Genomic DNA, 17,403 nt, shown 5'->3' on the forward strand with positions numbered 1-17,403 from the left:
CAGAAGAAAGGCACTGACTTCCCGGGTTATTTGGGTCGTCAGTCGACATTTGAAAAGGCAAAGAAACAGAAGAAGCGTCTTCGATTTGAAGAAGTACCCAGTTCTTCTTCTTCTTCTGACAATTCTTCTAGCTCATTTGACTTGAGCAAAGAAGACCGCAAAGGCAAAATGCGAAGCAAGAAACAACCCTTCTGAAAGGGCAAGAAAAAGGCAAAGAAGTCTAAGTCTCGCCCAGTCAGTGACAGTTCTACAGAGGACTTGTCTACAGATAGTTCAGACTCCGACGACAGTAACTTTTATGCAAAGAAGAAGAATTTTTATAAAGCCAACCAATATTCTTTTTGTGGAAGATAAAAGCAAGAAGGTCCGAGAGTTTAAGAAAGGTGGACAGTCAATTAAATTTGACACGTTTTCGGCATATAGAGATGCTTCGAAGGCTTTGTCTTTTGTGCAGCAGTTTGATATCGCTTTCGCGGGAGGACGCTACTCAGGGCACTCTAAGATTCGAAGAGCTGCCTCTTACTTTAAGAGGAATGCTCGAACTTGGTTGTCCACGCTGCATTTAAACAAGACTGCGCCAGTTAAATGGCTGAAATTTAAAGAGGCTTTTTATTTCTTCTTAGATGACTCAAGATATGAAGGCGATATACAAGCTGCTTGAAACCATCTTCGGATGACGAAGAAAGATACAATGGACGATTATTGCAAGAGATTCTGGAGCTCTTTTCTACCCGCCTCTTCATTCAAGAAGATCTCGTTTAGAGAACAGATTGAGCGGTTTACCTTGGGTCTACCTACAGAGATCGGAGATCACTGCTTGGAAAAGAAGTCAGCTTCTATTCAGGAGTTGATGAGTCATGCGAAACGGGGTTTTGCCATTCACTCTGGCAGTGTTACATACCCTACCGATGAGGTCATGACACAACGAGCTAAACAGACTTCAACAAATGAAAGTAGAAAGAGAAAGAGGAACCCAGAAAAGAAGGATGCACGACTCAAGCTTACTCCTCAAGAGAGAGCTTGCTTCATCAGGGAGGGGAAGTGCTTCGGATGCGGGGAACCTGGACATATCTCCGCGAAGTGCCCTAAAAAGGCACAGAAAGAACAGAATGACAAGGACCACGAAAGGCCTGAGAGTTCGAGAGCAGCTGAGGAACGTGGAAGAAAAGGCAAGATGAAAACATGACTGGTTCCAGATTGTGTGGGTACCGATCCCAACACAATGGATGAGAGTACAAAACTTTACCGAGCTTGGGGCAAAGTGAAAGACCAAGAGGTCCTGATCTTTTTTGATGGAGGAGCCAAGACCAACTTCATTTCATCGGAATTGGCGGCGCGGCTCGAGATCACTCCCAATCGGATGGGACCACTTGCGGAGGTTGTTCTAGCGACACCCGGCAGGGACGTAGCCAACTTTTGTTGCATTGTCAAGGGTATTTGGGGCATGAGGACTTGTACATAATGCCTTTGGAAGGTTGTGATGTTCTCTTAGGAATTCCTTGGTACCACAAGAACAACGCCGTGGTCGACTATCGGGCGAGGAATGGGTAAAGGTTGTAACAATCCTTGTGCCTTATGCCTATCAAACTTGACCTTTTGGGATACTAAACAACTGCGTACAAAGTCGTTCACATCTTTCTTGAGTCTCGATCGAAAGAAGGAATGCTTCACACCTTTCAAGGTGGTATCAATGCGCGGTGACCCGTAAAAGGTGGACAATGACACTCAGCCAGAACCTTTTCCCTCAACGGCTGTGTAACGCACAACATTGTTTTCTTCATCAAGTAGCTATCCCGTATGGCATATCCCACTACTACCTCCCTATTATGTATTCGAGTGAATACATCCAGAAAATCCAGATCTGTTGTGTACTAATCAACCATGTCCTTGAAGCTTCTATGATGAATCGCGGAAATAGCCAAGACTAGTGGTTTCCGAGACAGAGCATTTGCCACCAAGTTCTTCTGTCCCTGAACATGGACAATCTGGAAGTGAAACTATGACAAGATGTTAGCCCACCACATCTGCTTTTTCAAAAGCTCCTTCTATGACAAGAAGTAGCGTAAACTTTGATGATCAATGAAGACCGTGAAGTCGGCTCCAAGTAGGTAATGTCGCCACTGAGAAAGAGCATGGATCACTGCCAAAAGCTCTTTCTCATAAATCCGTGCTGTCAATTTTGGCCTTGAAAACAATCGACTTTCATAGGCAATCACATAACTTTCTTGCATTAAGACCGTTCCCAAACTACGACCACACACATCACAATATACTTCGAATGACTTGCAAATCCGGCAAAGTCAATACTGGTCCAATAGTCAATTTCTCTTATTGGGGACTTCTTTGTCTTATATCAAAAGACGGAGATACATCATCCCTTCGACAATGGAGATTTATCACTCTCATGTCTCCCATGTATAAGATCTTTGCTCACATGATCAGTATACGCTTGAAACCCTTTATGCCCTATCTCATCCATGTTTTAGGGCCTATAGATAGATCAGCCTGTAGCGTTCGTACTTCTTGATTTTGAAAAGATTTAGTTTTTTTGGAGGGCACTACTCAAAGGATGGGTTTTTTCCCTCATAGTGGATTATAGGCCACATTAGATGGCGCTTTGCTTTGTGTTGTTCAATCACAAAAGGGGAGCTTAGTTCTTTGTGTTTTTTTGTTGAGACCATGTCTCTCTTCTTAATGCACCACAAGTCCTCACAGTTGGGAGGTCTTACTAGGCCTTTAGCGGACTCGCGAGATTCGTTGGATCAGGAAAATGCAGACAACACTATGCTCTTTGTACGTTATGACACATGCACCTTGGACAGTCTAGGGCATTCTCTTGGTACCTTTGCTTGGCCAGTGGTGCTCTCATAAATTTGCACTAGTATTTTGGATTTCTTGTAGGAGTGGATGAGGATTGTTAGTGGGGCGTGCATGATCATTTCACTTGGCTTTCTAGGGGGCAGACTTGCAGATAGTTGGGTTTCCATGCTGGCATTCATGTGTCAGAAGGAGTTTGCACCCGTACTATAGTCTATCAAGAAGAAAATTTGCCATTAATCATCCTTGCATTTATCTTTGGTTGGCAGAGCCCTTGCGGTGAATCAGGTTCTTGTTGCGACAGCTTGGTTCACCACATCGTGCATGACCGCCTTGCACGCCTATGAAAAGTAGTTTACATGAAAAGCCTTCAAACTCAAAAGCTTCTGGTCCAAAAGCAATGCCAAAAAGCTGCCATCGTAAATCACAAAATTCCGTACAACTGCCACGTCAACATTGTTAGCGGAAAATCCGGAAACTGTCAGTGGAAAATCCGAAAACTTCCACGTCATCAATTGCTACGCATGAGTGTAGGTCCCGATTTATTTTAATCCTTTATGTCACTTGGGGCCCCATCGGACGGGGTCCCCATAAGTTGGTTGGATTTCTTCTTCTGTTACTTGTTCTTCTTAGGGTTTAGGCCCTTGGCCGGCATTTGCAAGTTAGCTCCATTCTTCAACGTAAGCAGTTTGTGACACCAGTGCTTGGACATTCATCAGCCAACGTTTTCTCTAGCAGCCATCAGCGTTTTCAGCCCTATGATCGCCATTAGATTTCAGCTCTCAGTGTTTTCAGCATAGACTCGTTGCGGATGCAATCCTTGCCGCATGACCACCAGCGTTTTCAGATTTCAGCCATCTTCATCTTCAATGGTTTCAGTTTTCAGCCCATCACCATCCCCGGCGATAGCAGATCAGCCCACAGCCTTGTCGTAGCCGTCATCGTCGTCTTGGCAATACAAGTACCTCCAGCAGTATCCATTAGCACCTCAATAGCACCTCCAGTACCCAACAGTACCCGCAACACCAAGTACCCGCAGTATCAAACACTGCAATACCCATCAATACCTCAGTACCAAGCATCAATAGCATCATGTACCCATTAGGATCTCCGTATTTAGTATCATTGTATCAGCATTTTGTGCAAGCAATAAAACAAGTACTTGCTTTGGTAACAGAGCAAGAGGGCCCCTTGAGGGTGATTGGGACACCACATGGGGTGTCGTCTCTCTTTTCTGTCTCTTTGCGTCTGTGTCAAACATTGTATTCAGTTTAGTTTCTCTTTCAAGTGAAGTGAAGTAACCCTTGTGTTTGTGCGGAGTACTAGATCCGAGATAAATCCTTAAAACGCTTCGGTTTCACCTCACACTTTAACCTCTTTTAAACTATCATTGGTCATGTCAGAGATGTACTTTAGAGCTTGAGTCTTTGTGGCACTGTTTTTGGGTTTGTCCATATGCGAGGCCAGTATGAATGGCAATCTGTTGTTTGTTGATTAGAGTAGGCATCCATGATGGGTTTTTGACGTGGGGCCAATTGCATGGCTTTTGCAATTTCCCTGGTCACATATCTTTTTCCAGGGCTTGCTGACAGATCCGGTCTTCCTCCTTACTCCCTTAGGATATTGACTAGGTACTTTACAAATGATACCAAATGCAGGTCATGAGTTGGATTTTTGCCATCAAGCCATAATTTTCACCACGATATGCAGCATCATGCTTTGGACGATGTGGAAGGCTCGCTCAGCCCACATTCTTGGCTCTCAGTCCTCCCCTATGTCCACCGTTTTGACATTTGGACAAAGCTGCTCCATACTCTTTGTAGTCAGTGGGATTCTTCAGTCGGCTCCTGTAGGACAACAGAGCAACATCGATCTCACATTTGTTCCTTTCACATTCATCATATAGGACACCTTGATGGAGGGGGGGAGTGTTGACCCATGGGTCAACAATACGACATAACTCAATTTTCCCATCGAAGTCTTATTTTTTGAGAGTTATGAAATGATGCGGATTATGGTTAAAAACATCAGTTGTAACAGATGGTGTTCCTGAAGTTTCGTACGATTTTGATATGGTTTGGTGAGTCTCCTTCAGTTTGTGTGTATGTGGGTTGGGTGGTGTAGTTGAGAGTAGTGAGAGTCCAGATTTTGGTTAAGTTGGACTTCCAGAGTGTTATATGTATGGGATGGTCTCAGCCTGACAAGTTATAGAGATTGCCTCCATGCGCCTATCGTGTCATCTGTGTCCTCGATTGACATTATGTTGATCTAGGTGGTATTGCATGCACTTTATGGGTGGTGTGATTTGCTCCCACAACAAGATGTAATGTCATGGTTCTTTTTTGTGTATGCCTCCTTTACCACTTCAGATGTATGCAGAGGGCTTTAGAACTTTTGCCACTCGCAGAGCAGGAGATCTTCAAGGTATCAATCGATTCGAGGGCTTTAGAACTTTTGCCACTCGCAAAGCAGGAGATCTTCAAGGTATCAATCGATTCTTAGGCCCCTCGTCCAAGATTTGCAAGTTGTTATGGTTAGAATTACATCCCTTTAGTCTTCAGATGGAGCTTTTAGGCTAGGGTTAGGATTTTGGGGTCTTAACCCCTTCACACTATCTCACACGGGCATGCTCAAATGGGATCGACGGTTGAGGTGATCTTGGCCGTCAGATGCGCATTTGGTAAATTTGGGGCGTTTTGGTAAATTCGGGGAGAAAAGTAAATTCGGGCAGGCTTGTAAATTTGGGTCGATCTGCACCCCATGTCTTGAACCCCCGACCTCCCCACCGCGAGCCATGTGCACTAACCACTACGCCCTCATGCGTACGTTGAAATATAGGGGATTCGAGTATGTCATATTGTAAATGTGGGCCGATTAGTAAATTCGGGGCAAATTTGTAAATTCGGGCAAAGTGGTAAATTTGAGGCAACCTCAAATCCGACGGTCCATGATTGACGTGCCCCGCCTTTTCCTCCTCCATCATTGATCCCATTTGACCATGCCCGTGTGATATAGTGATGGGGGTCCTAACCCCCATTGTCTTCAATGGTGGACACGTTAACAATTTGTATGACCCTGTCGCAACAACAATTTAATAATAAAGAAACAAAGGAAACATTTTTTTTCTAAACAAATAGAAACATTTGCCTGTTGAGAATTGCAGTATTTCCGAAGTGCAATAAACTTCTTCACAAGTAAAAACCAAAACCAAGCAGATGCATTGTAACTATTTATTGGTTTTCTGTGAACATTGCAACATCTATTTTACACGTAACATGACCTAGAATTTGAAAATCGCGGACTCGTTGGAAACCAGACAATCATGAACATTGATTTCCACTATAAACTCACCACTTTCAAATGAAAAATTTAACATTCCCAAATAATTAATTAAACAATTAAAAAAAGACATGAAAATAAGGCAATGGTTCACTTTATCTCTCGGTATTCAAAAACAGGTTTTCACAATTAGCATCAGAAAAGTTTGAACTTACGAATTATAAGAGTGGCTAAACACTCACAAAAACACAAAAAAAAGGGAAAGTAATGAATAAAGAAAAAACAAAATCTGCTTATTTGTTTCTAAAGAAAAAAAGATTGAAAAAACCATCACGCTTCAAAACCATTATGTTAAAGAAGCTTACTTGATTGAAACTTTGAAACATGCACTTAACTTCATATACGCCGAACAAGATAAGTGAGCACAAAGATTAAACCTAGAATTCAAACTCCACACTAAAGCTTCCAAAAGAAGAATTATATATATATATATATATATATATATATATATATATATATATATATATATATACATAGATATACATATATATATATACATACATATATATAGATATACATATATATACATACATACATACATACATACATACATACATACATATATATATATATATATATATATATATATATATATATATAGATAGATATGTGTGTGTGTAATCCTTGGCACTCGATGAAAATACACACACACACACACACACACACACACACACACACACACACATATATATATATATATATATATATGAGAGAGAGAGAGAGAGAGAGAGTTACCAAAATACCCCTCTAATTTGTGAAAATTTCCAATATACCTCTAATATTTTGTCATAAATTTTCAAAATGTCCTTAAAATTTTCCAAAATTCCCAAAGTAGTACCCTTGGTTGTGAGATTCAATTTCTCCAAACATAAAAAATTTTCTAGCTTTTTATAAGAAGACTGATTGTGTATCAATACAAGATGCGAAAACTAGAATTTGAGTTGGTTATGTAGGCTTTGGATATGAATTGCTTCATTATTCTTAAACATAATTTCCTTTTTTTTGCGAGCTAATTTGTGACAAATTATATGCTAAGCATTCCAAAACAAATCTCAATTGTCAAAAAGGAATAAAAATTAGAGAATCTTGAACAATCCGACCAAAATGTATACAAGGGTATCTGGGAATTTTGAAATTTGAGCGATATTTTAAGAATTTTCACAAATAAGAGGGTATTTTGGTAAATTTTTCATATATATTGCTAAATTCACAATTTTGAGTGGATGTATTAAATTCTCCATAAAGAAATGTACAAAGTAATCTCAAGCTCACGACGAGCTAGAATTTTCACAAATTAGAGGGTATTTTGGTAAGTTTTTCATATATATTGCTAAACTCACAATTCTGAGTGGATGTATTAAATTCTCCATAAATAAATGTACAAAGTAACCTCAAGCTCGAGCTCGGTACATCAAGAAGCTACATAGCCTCAGACAGAGGCAAGCCATTATCCCTTACACACTGTTAGCGATTTGCGGTCATGACGACCAGAATTGCCCGGTTCCACTCGTCCGAGCTCTTCCCTTTTCTAAAGGCAATAATCACTTTCTTGCTTTCTTGGATATTCTTTATGAAGCTAGCTTTTGAGAGGTCCTTTTGAAATACCTGGCGGTTCTTGGCCTTCCAAACTTGCTGAAAGTAGTAGAATCTAACTATGTCCTTAGAGATTAGAAGCGCTTGGCTTTTTGCCACCTTCCCTCATGACAGTACATAGTTCGTGAAAAAACTTATCTTTCAGGTCTTTCGAATCCATTTGCATATCTTATCTGCGAGGCCTCTAATTGCCAGGCACTCCTTGAATAAGTGAGGGAGGTCCTCATCTGTCCTTTTGCACCTTGAGTACCTATCTGATTCAATACCTGTGGCGACTATTTTGACCCCTTCCACAAAGAAATCTTGATCAAAAGCGGTCACTGTGGAATCCAGATGTTATTTGCTATCACCACCCGTCTTGATTCTGGCCATTGCTTATCCCATTGTTTGTTGAGGAGAGAACCAATTAGTCTTGATCAGTAGAATATGGTGGATATACTTGGTTGGCTGTTTATAGAAATGTCTGCTCTGGGGCCACAACCAGGTTTTCCACTCAAAATAAGACTCGGAAATAGGCATCAAGCAATTGTCTAGCCATTCTACAGATCTGTTAATCAATAGTCTTTCAGTACCATTGAGGTGAAATCGAGAAGCGAGTTGGTCTGTTTCTTTCCAACTGTTGTTGGTGGTGTTCAAAAAATGGGCCAGTCATTGCAGTCCTTTGTTAGTGGGTAGCCAGTTGGTATGTTTCTTTCCAATTGTTACTGGTGTTGTTCGAAAAATGGGCCAGTCATTGGAGTACTTTGTTATTGACCTTTCTGGCAATTTCTCTCCAAAATGGGTTCAATAATTTTAGAGACCCCAGGGGACCGGGTTGTTGTGGAATTTTGATAAAATCTAATTATCTCTCCCCACTCTAGTGCCTTCGTTGCTCTGGTACACTTACACATCAGCTTGCCCGTTGTGGCACCTAATCTCAGGTTGGACCACTAGTGGCTACCAGTTTGTCGTGTACCTCACTCTTTCCACTTGTCACCTTGAGAGAAGAGCTTCGCCTTGTCAATCATATTCTTTGTCATAATGGCCCATGCGTCGTCTTGTGATTGAGACTACAAATTCTGTACACTGGGCCTCTGCATCAATAGCAGGGTTGAGGATCTTGATACCGCCTTGCTCCTTTGGTGTAGTGATGAACTCCCATTTGGCCCATTGCCAGGGCATCGACTCTTTTGAGTTAATTTTCCACAAGAATCTTTTCAATAGTTTAAGAATTCTTTCTAGCTGCATTTGGCTATCTTGAGGAGTGGACCCGTGAAGGCTAGGTATGGGAGCATAAACACTTTTTCCCTTCTTGGAGAGGGAAGCAACACATACTTCCACCTTCCCATCTTGCACCTTACCTTCTCTAAGACCCACTGGGTCTCCCAAGTGTTGGAAAGTCTTTCCTCTTCGACCCTGAGGCTATGGCAAAGGTTTGCACATTCGCCAGAGCCCTCCTAATTATCAGAGGGATAGCTTTCAAGAAGAGAAGGGAGTCGTCCACGAAAAGCTTCGCTAGGAGTTGGTCGTTGTCAGGCAAGGAGGGATTTTTGTACGATATCTGGGCTGCCAGGTTGGCTTGGGTTTGTCTTTAGAGCAGCAGACCGCTCCCCTCCTCCTATCCATTAGGAGGAAACTGCTTCATTGGAGTTCTGCACGGCTCTCTTTGGTTGGTAGAGTGGTATTGGCCAACTAGGTGCTTTTGGCTACTATGTGGTACATCACGTCTTGTTGGATCTTTTCGAGTTTCTGTATCAGCCAGTTGGAGAGGTTGATTAGGAACTTTTTGTGGTCACGAAGCGACCCCCAGTCAGCAAGGGCCAATGTGTCCGGGCACGTCATCACATTCTCATGTTCTTAGGGAGGGCTAGGGATCATCGACCCAGCACGGCAGAGCAACGCCCTCCTTGGGAAGCTTGTGGTCAAAGGACTGCCTCCAGGAAAGTATCCTTGGAAGAAGTTGTTGCTACATCGAATTTGTACTAGAGTTCCTAATATGGGCGGCCCTTGGAGCCCGTCCATCAAGTGGATCTTTACAGAGATGCTTCGGGTTGGCTTGAGTAGGAGTTGGGAGGACCGCGTTTCTGCGAGTCTTCTTAGGTCCTGGGAGCAGCTGAGGAGTGCCCTGGAGCAGCACCATACCACCTGCATGGAGCCCTTGAGACAGCCTCTTGTTTGGAACACCATGGTTAGCACACAGAGAGGCCACTTGCTCGGTAGCACGCCTCATGTCTCTTGGGGTCCCATGGCAGAGGGTCCGGCTTGCACTTTCGGTGACTGGCTACAGTTTTCAGACCTTGCTGAGGAGGTTCAGAGCATCCAGGTACATGGCATGAGGGGGGTGTAGAGCATGTGTCAGGATATTACAAAGGCTATACCAATTGAGTGGCACACCCCTCTTGAGGCCGCAACTCCCATATGGATGGGGGCCTTTGCGTGATTGGAGGTCCTCTTTGCCGCTAGGGCTTTCTCGGAGACAATGCCCCACATTTTTTTCGAGATTCAAGGAGAGGGTCCGGTTCATAGAGTCTCAGTAGAGGCACCACAGGTTGGAGAGAGCTGTTTTCAGGGGATTAGAGTTGTGGGCATATGTGGGAGGACTTGTGTCATCGATCCTGACCCAGCAGATCTTGAGTTAGGACACTAGTGGCTTTGGGCTTGGGAGAGCCGCTCTCTGGTACGAGTGCAGTGGGACTCGGGAGAGTGGTTCTGGTGGGATCCTTTCTCTTCAGCTGATCACCAAGGGACTCCTTTTTTCGAGTATACAGCTCGCTTGGGGAAACACATACTTGGCTCTTTCCTTAGCATTGCAGGGGCCATATATGTTTATAATGGTGAAAGGCTGATTTGCTCAATTGACCCACACTCCTAGGACTCTCCCGGAGACCTTAGGCTCTAGGTCCTTGTCCACAATAGTGAGGACGCCATTGTACACGTCTACTCCCTCTCCTTGGGATACCAGCTTCTTCCCCACTGGTTTCTTTCTTTTGCTGAAAGCATCCATGAGATGCTCCTGGATGGCCCAGCAATTAACTTTCTTATGTTTTCTAATTTCCTCCTAGAAGAGGGCATTCTTCCTTCCGGGTTTTTAATCCCTTTCACGTTCCATGAAGAAAAAAACAAAATGTCAATGCTTTTTTATTTTGGCAATCTAGTGCTTCGCATCATCTACTTTCACGGTATTGTGGCCGCACATCCACATCCACATGTCGCATGGTTTGAACTATACAAACGCGCTTCAAGCCCCTTTTGCTTATACTGCTAGCCCCACTTCCCTTGACAACAAAATGTGAATCCTAATGTAAGCTAAAGACGAACCCACTTATATTCAATTTACTACTAGCTAGGTATGCGGTGCCTCCCTCACAGAAGCTCATGACGTTGAGGTAAGTTGCAATGTGGGAATTATTGTGAGAATTTGTCCAAAACTTCTTGTGCTTGAGCGGACACTTGACTAATGTACGAGGATCATCGATGGTCTACTAGCTCAGAGGCGCTTGGTGGGACACAAAGGAGTGATTAACAAGCAATTTCTCAAGGAAAACAATCCCATGTAAGGAAGGATACGTCTTTTGGAGGCCCTTCCAAACATACCCCTCAAATTTCAGAAATTCTCAAAATACTCCTCATATTTAGAAATTCCCAAAGTGACCTTGTATTTTTTCCAAAATTCTTGCATACGAGTTTGATTTTACCCTCTAGTCCTTGCTTACTCTTACAGTTATGCAATGTAAGATGCTCGGTAAACGATCTTCTATGATAAAACGCCTTGAACCAATGCATGCCAATCGAAATATTATCGATAAGTCTCACATTTCTTCCAACATCTCTCTTTTTTATAAATATGGCCTTATTTATTCACATTTTCTCGTTTTTGTTCTTGTAAAACTAATTTTGTTGTTCAATGGAGCCATCCTATTTCTTTACTTGTTGAGAAAGGACACCGATTCAAAAGAATCATGAAAAAGGTTTGGTCATTTTTGGGACGTAGTAAGTTTTTTCTTTTAGACAATAGGGCCCTATGGGGGGGCTGGTGGTCCCCTGTCCCCAATCGTACCTAGCTAGGTATGCAGTGCCTCTGGAGTAGAAGCTCGTGATTTTATGCATTGTATGAAAAACATTGAAAAAGACTCTGTTTTCCTACATGAGAAAATTTCTAAATCTTCTTGAAGTATGAATCAAAGTCCTAATTTCTCGAAAGAGCTACAAGATTTTGGCATGCTTGTGCCGGGTAAATCTCAAAGGGTTGCAATTTTCAACCTTGTCAATGTGCGTATCTCTTGGTGTTGAACTTCGTGCCAGTCTAGAATTAAGATGGCCATGAGAAGCTCGTTTCTTGGTGTTTCACGGTTTATTTGAATCCATTCAAAGATGCCCGTTTTTAAGAAATCTTTGAAAAAAAGAAATCTTCCAAGAGCATTTCTCTTCTAGAGGACAATGCCCGAAAACAATATTTGTATGAAAGTAATTATGGTACTGTTTGAAGATAAGAGTCAATGCTGACATATCTTGATGTGTTGTGTAAATTACTCGATTGATATCGAAAATTCACAATTATAATTTCTTTGTACCTTGATTTTCAAGGGCGCATTCACGTTATAAATCTCGGTAAATACCTTGCATTTTTGTATGAATCCCGGCTGTCCAATTAGCTTGCCGTGAGAAAGGTAGTCATTCAACCAAGCTAGTAAATGTTCGATCTTTACAATGTCAGTTGTAGCCAGTTCTGAGGCGTTTTTTTTTTGTCTTTGGCAGATATGTCTCTATGGTGTTATTATAGGTTATCAATATATAGTTTCGATTAACCCAAGTATGATTCTGCTATCATGTGTTGGCGATTTCAAGCTTTTCATGTTTGCATATACTAAAGCTCCCCTTGCAAGGCTAGCTCTATATACAACAGTTGATCTATGATTACAACATAACTTGGGGTGGACAACTCATCAATAAGGATGGGTATGGATGAAAATTAGTCAAGGTACATGAAGTAAACATGTTTCTCTAGTCTTTCGCACAGATACGTCATAGAGGAGCCTCTTTAGCAGAGACTTAAAGATGACACTGATACTTTTGTAAATGGTTTTGTCTCATAGCCAGAGTTTTGTGTCCCCTCCAAGATCTCAATAAAACCTTTCTTTCTTTCTTGCTTGGAGATGTGTTTTATTTTTTTACATTCAGTTTTGATGTTAAAGTGTCAATGATCAATGATTGAAGGTTGAAGATTGTGACGACTAGTAGCACTTTTTGACATTTGATTGTGCAATTCAACCACATTGTAATGAGAAAAATGCGTGGCTCATGTATGTTGGATATGCAAATGCGAAAAATGCGTGGCTCATGTATGTTGGAGATTAGCATGGCTGATGTCCACATTAGTAGCACTTTTTGACATTTGATGGTGCAAGATCGCGACAATTAGTAGCACTTTTTGACATTTGATGGTGCAATTCAACCACATTGTAATGAGAAAAATTCATGGCTCACGTACGTGGGTAGTATCGTTAAAACTTTGATATGCAAATTAGCATGGCTGATGTCCACAATAGGCTAGGTCTTTGGAAATTTTATTCCTCTTTACGTTCAACCTTGCACTTTTATGATCTTATTGCTTACAGTTCATCATCAGTTTTGAAATTGTTGCCACAATCAGTTCAGAGGAGAGTGCCAAAGCACCGAGTTTGACAAACTCTGTTTAAAGGAGCTTCCACTTTTATAACATCATTGCAGTTTGAGCAACCTCAAAAGCATGGTATGCACCTTGGAATTCTAATCAAAGAAGCATTCCCTCTTTTGCAAGGTACAGCTCCCATATTCCTTTCTCCCTCTTTTATGTTGAGAGTATTGAAATTGAAATGTGATTGTAGGTCATGCCTTAGTTTTCTCTTATATTGATGGAAACATTCTTTTTCCGCCGCTTGCCCAAAGACTCTCTCTCTCTCTCTCTCTCTCTCTACACACACACACACACATTTATAGACAAGAGTGCAAACGAGTGTAGATGATTGGCTATATTGATGCAGTTTGCACAATGCTATTGAAAATGATTGCACCATTCTAAAGTTGCAATATCAAGGATAGCAAAAAGAGCATACAATTGCATGAAAGAGGAACATATGGTGGATTTCTTGGCCTCTTGCACATTGTTGCAATGAAGGTTGAGTGTATCTTTACTTTCCTATCTTGTACAACCACGTTCAAAGCACGAGGATGCATGTAGAGAGCAGGTTTGGGTGCAAATGCCTTTCCTAGTTAGAGATGCCTCTCCAACAGGAAGAACTCCACGAGGCTCTGAGGGCACACTCCCCCGAGGTAGCTCTCCCAATACTCCCAACTTTGTCTTGGAGTACTGCTAGCTATTTGGGTTGGATCTTTGTAGTGCTCACCAGCACATTCTCTACACTGAAGAGCTGCTTGACAGGATGAGTGAGGGTTTGATATACCTTACCCCCAAGGAGGGAGGCTCCTTGGATGAGATTCGATAGTGGTGGCCCATCACCATTCTCAACTCAGCCTACAAAATCTTAGCAAAGGCTCTTAGTTTGAGAATTCATCCCTACTCGAGAGCATTATACATGAGACCCAAACAGGTTTGGTCAAGGAGCACAACAAGTTTGGCTTGGATGTCAGCACTTTCCACTAGCGCGCCAGTACACTTCGGGTGTTGTAGCTTGGAGGACCCACACACACGAGCTCAACGCTTCGATTTGAGATGGCTTCCATCAGCTGGATAAATTGATTTAGGGGGGTCAGTCTACACTCCAGCCTGACATAGAGCTCATCCCATAGGAGTAGTGCAGTAATAAAAAGTGGTGTCGGGAGCTCATCTATGGCTTGACACTCTGGTTCATCAGGTATGGTGCTGCTTTTGTATTTTTGAGGATCGTCTTGTCACACTGGTAGAGATTGTTCACGACATTTGGCTGGAGCTGATCCATACCCTTAGGGACCAGCTTGAGAGACTTTAGGGAAGCTCCGACCACATGTGGTTGCATCGCAATATTTTTTGTAATAGACTTTCTCACGGCCATCTGATATGGTTTGGGCGGTCCCAATCCATATTATGAATTATAAACCCTGATCTCTAAATCGTAATCCCTAAACCACAAACCCAAAAACCTTAAGTCTTGAACTCTGAACCCTAAACCCTAAACCCTAACCTTGTCTTGACCCATACTATGCACTAAATGATCCATATGGATACCCTAAACCCTAACCCATGAAGTCTAAGCTCGAATGACTGTGAAACTTGTACGGGTGGGGAAATGGTGCTCACCCCCACCCGTGAAAAGTTTCATAGCTATCCAATATGGTTTGGATAGTTTTGACCCATTCTATGTGCTAAAATAGAATGTATGGCTCATATGGCCCATTCTAGCCCTCAGTATTGACCTTGACCACCCATACCATACTGGATGGATGTGAAACTTTGCACAGGTGAGGGAATGTTGTTCACCCTCACCCATGAAAAGTTTCACAGCCATTTGATATGGTCTAAGCAGTCCTGATCCATACTATGTGCTAAAATGGTCCGTATGAGCCATGCGGTCCATTTTAGCGCATAGTAAGGAAGGCCATCTTTAGAGAAAATAATGTAGTCTTCTCTAACGGTACCAAGGCAGTAATAAAGTTGGATAACTTGCAGCTCTTCCCTCCACTGAATCTTTCTGAAACATCGATGCTAGTAGGTTCTCAAACTTAAGTCTCTAATTAATGTTTCCAAAATTTCAAACATAATAAAATTTCTAGTTTTTTAACCTAGGCCTTAATACCATGTGTTAGAGCTCCACCCCGTTACCATAATATTTGGGCAACTGGAGGGTACCTACTAACAGGTTGCTATGCCGTAATCGCTTGAGAAAACATAGTCAAGAAAGAATTGATTTCCAATGGACGGCCTCTCGTCACCAAGTAACTTGATTTTGAATCATTGAAGAGGGTCCTTAGCCCTGTCTCGTAGGGAAAGCATAAACTAACACAAGAATTTTATACGTCCACAATTATCACCTTTCAAAAGAGAGAAAAACAAAATACTTTTTTTCCATAGCTTTCAGAGCCATGCATATTTGGGACTTCTTGACTCTCACACAATGAGTCTCTACACTTGCTTCTCCTAACAAGAGGGCGTGGAGAGTTCCTTGACTAATCAAAACCACCCAGCCTTGACTTGAAACCTGAGCTAATCCCCACTTCCCATCCTCGTACTCACATTTTGTACATGTTTTGTAATTACTACCACATGATTGTTCATACACAATTACTTTTTAAGATTTCCATCACAAGTTCGTTAAGACAGTCCCTCAAATTTAATCAAATCTGCACCAAGACACTCTTTCCTAGATAAAAACTTGACATACAGAATTACTTCATTATATTCCAATACTCCAAAACAATAGAAACTTCTTTCGGTGGATGTTTACTCTATACGTTGTCATTGGCTTCCCATACAACCAAAAGTGGACTACACCTCTTGGAGTAACTCTCTAGTATGCCACTTTATATGTTTATTGAAATCAAACAAGTTGTCTCATAGAAATGGATCAGATTTATGCATAAAAGTGTATGGCTCCTCCGTAGAAACGTGAGCTACCTCCCTGTGATCAAAGGGGAGTTCTAACTAAATCAATATTGGAATAGAATGCAATAAGGTTGAGAGAGTTCTTCCCAGACAAACATTTCTTTCCTAGTTGAGATAATAAGTCATCAAACAATTCCTTTTCTTTAATTGAACTTAAAGAAAATAACAAATTTAGATGATGCAGTTTCCAATCGGGAATGAGCCAATGTTTAGGTAAATTTTTTTCCCTTCCTAATCAGCCATGATGCGAGGAACATAAAAAAAAGTTTTTCTACCTTCTCTTGGCCAATAACATCGCTTCATGAGATAGCTGGCACTTCCTCGATCATAGGGGTCTTTCCCTTTCCTTTTCCATCACTTGTTATTGGCCTCATGATTGTGAGATCCACCAAAGCGCGTTCTCTTGGGTGCCTTTCTCACTACTAGTTACTAAATTAACTTGGGAATTTGTAAGCGTAATATATAAAGAACCCAATGGAAGTAAGGGTGATTTATTTTAAGTGTTCGAATATAAAAAATTTATGGTTATGATATACATTACTCCAAATGAACGATGTGCTTAATTCTGACATAGTTTTATGATAACATACATTTTGATTCATACCCTAATCTCATTTTCATGTATTCGTGGATGACCATAATACAACTTCAACAAGATTAATGCTTACCAAGTTTAGGTTATGTACCCCACTATCAAAAAGTAATTGATGATTGATTTTTAACTTCCTTTCTCTCAATTTTTAGTGAAAATTTGAACAAAGACTTGTGTATTTTAGTAAAATTGAGTGTGTAACGAGAAACATGACTATGATTGCATAACACAACACTTTCTTTGACTTGATATCATCTTCCAAGAATCTTGAGGAGTCAGAGAGTAGAATTATAATAGGTAGAATTTCCGCTATCTGCTAGCTAAGGCTTTACATAGATAAGAATAAGAAAGGGTAGTAGTATGTTGGGAATTATTGAGAAGATAAGAGAATTCTTGCTACCCTCTTTTAGAATTCTAATTGCCCTCTTTTATTTGCAAAGAGTGTGGTTAACAACCACCACCAAGCGCAAGAGAATTAAAAATAAAATTGTGTTAAGTATACTGTTGA

The 17,403-nt window shown here is 41.4% G+C and overlaps 2 protein-coding genes across 3 annotated transcripts in view; both read left to right on the plus strand.

Moving 5' to 3' along the window:
- Positions 1–12,956, plus strand: part of LOC147417794 (uncharacterized) — a 64,994-nt gene extending 52,038 nt beyond the window's left edge. The window contains exons 3-4 of one of the 2 annotated variants that reach the window (XR_015187285.1): positions 12,313–12,395; positions 12,484–12,956. The gene's annotated coding sequence lies outside the window, so the exon portion shown is untranslated. The remainder of the gene's footprint in view (positions 1–12,312; positions 12,396–12,483) is intronic. The other variant, XM_086506929.1, reaches the window with a different exon arrangement.
- A 439-nt stretch (positions 12,957–13,395) lies between these two features.
- LOC147417796 (uncharacterized) overlaps positions 13,396–17,403 on the plus strand; it is a 66,531-nt gene continuing 62,523 nt past the window's right edge. Inside the window, exon 1 of the mRNA XM_086506930.1 lies at positions 13,396–13,525. The gene's annotated coding sequence lies outside the window, so the exon portion shown is untranslated. The remainder of the gene's footprint in view (positions 13,526–17,403) is intronic.

Source organism: Adiantum capillus-veneris, chromosome 30 (genome assembly GCF_014529385.1).
Source record: "Adiantum capillus-veneris isolate H3 chromosome 30, ASM1452938v2, whole genome shotgun sequence".
NCBI classification, from domain to species: domain Eukaryota; kingdom Viridiplantae; phylum Streptophyta; class Polypodiopsida; order Polypodiales; family Pteridaceae; genus Adiantum; species Adiantum capillus-veneris.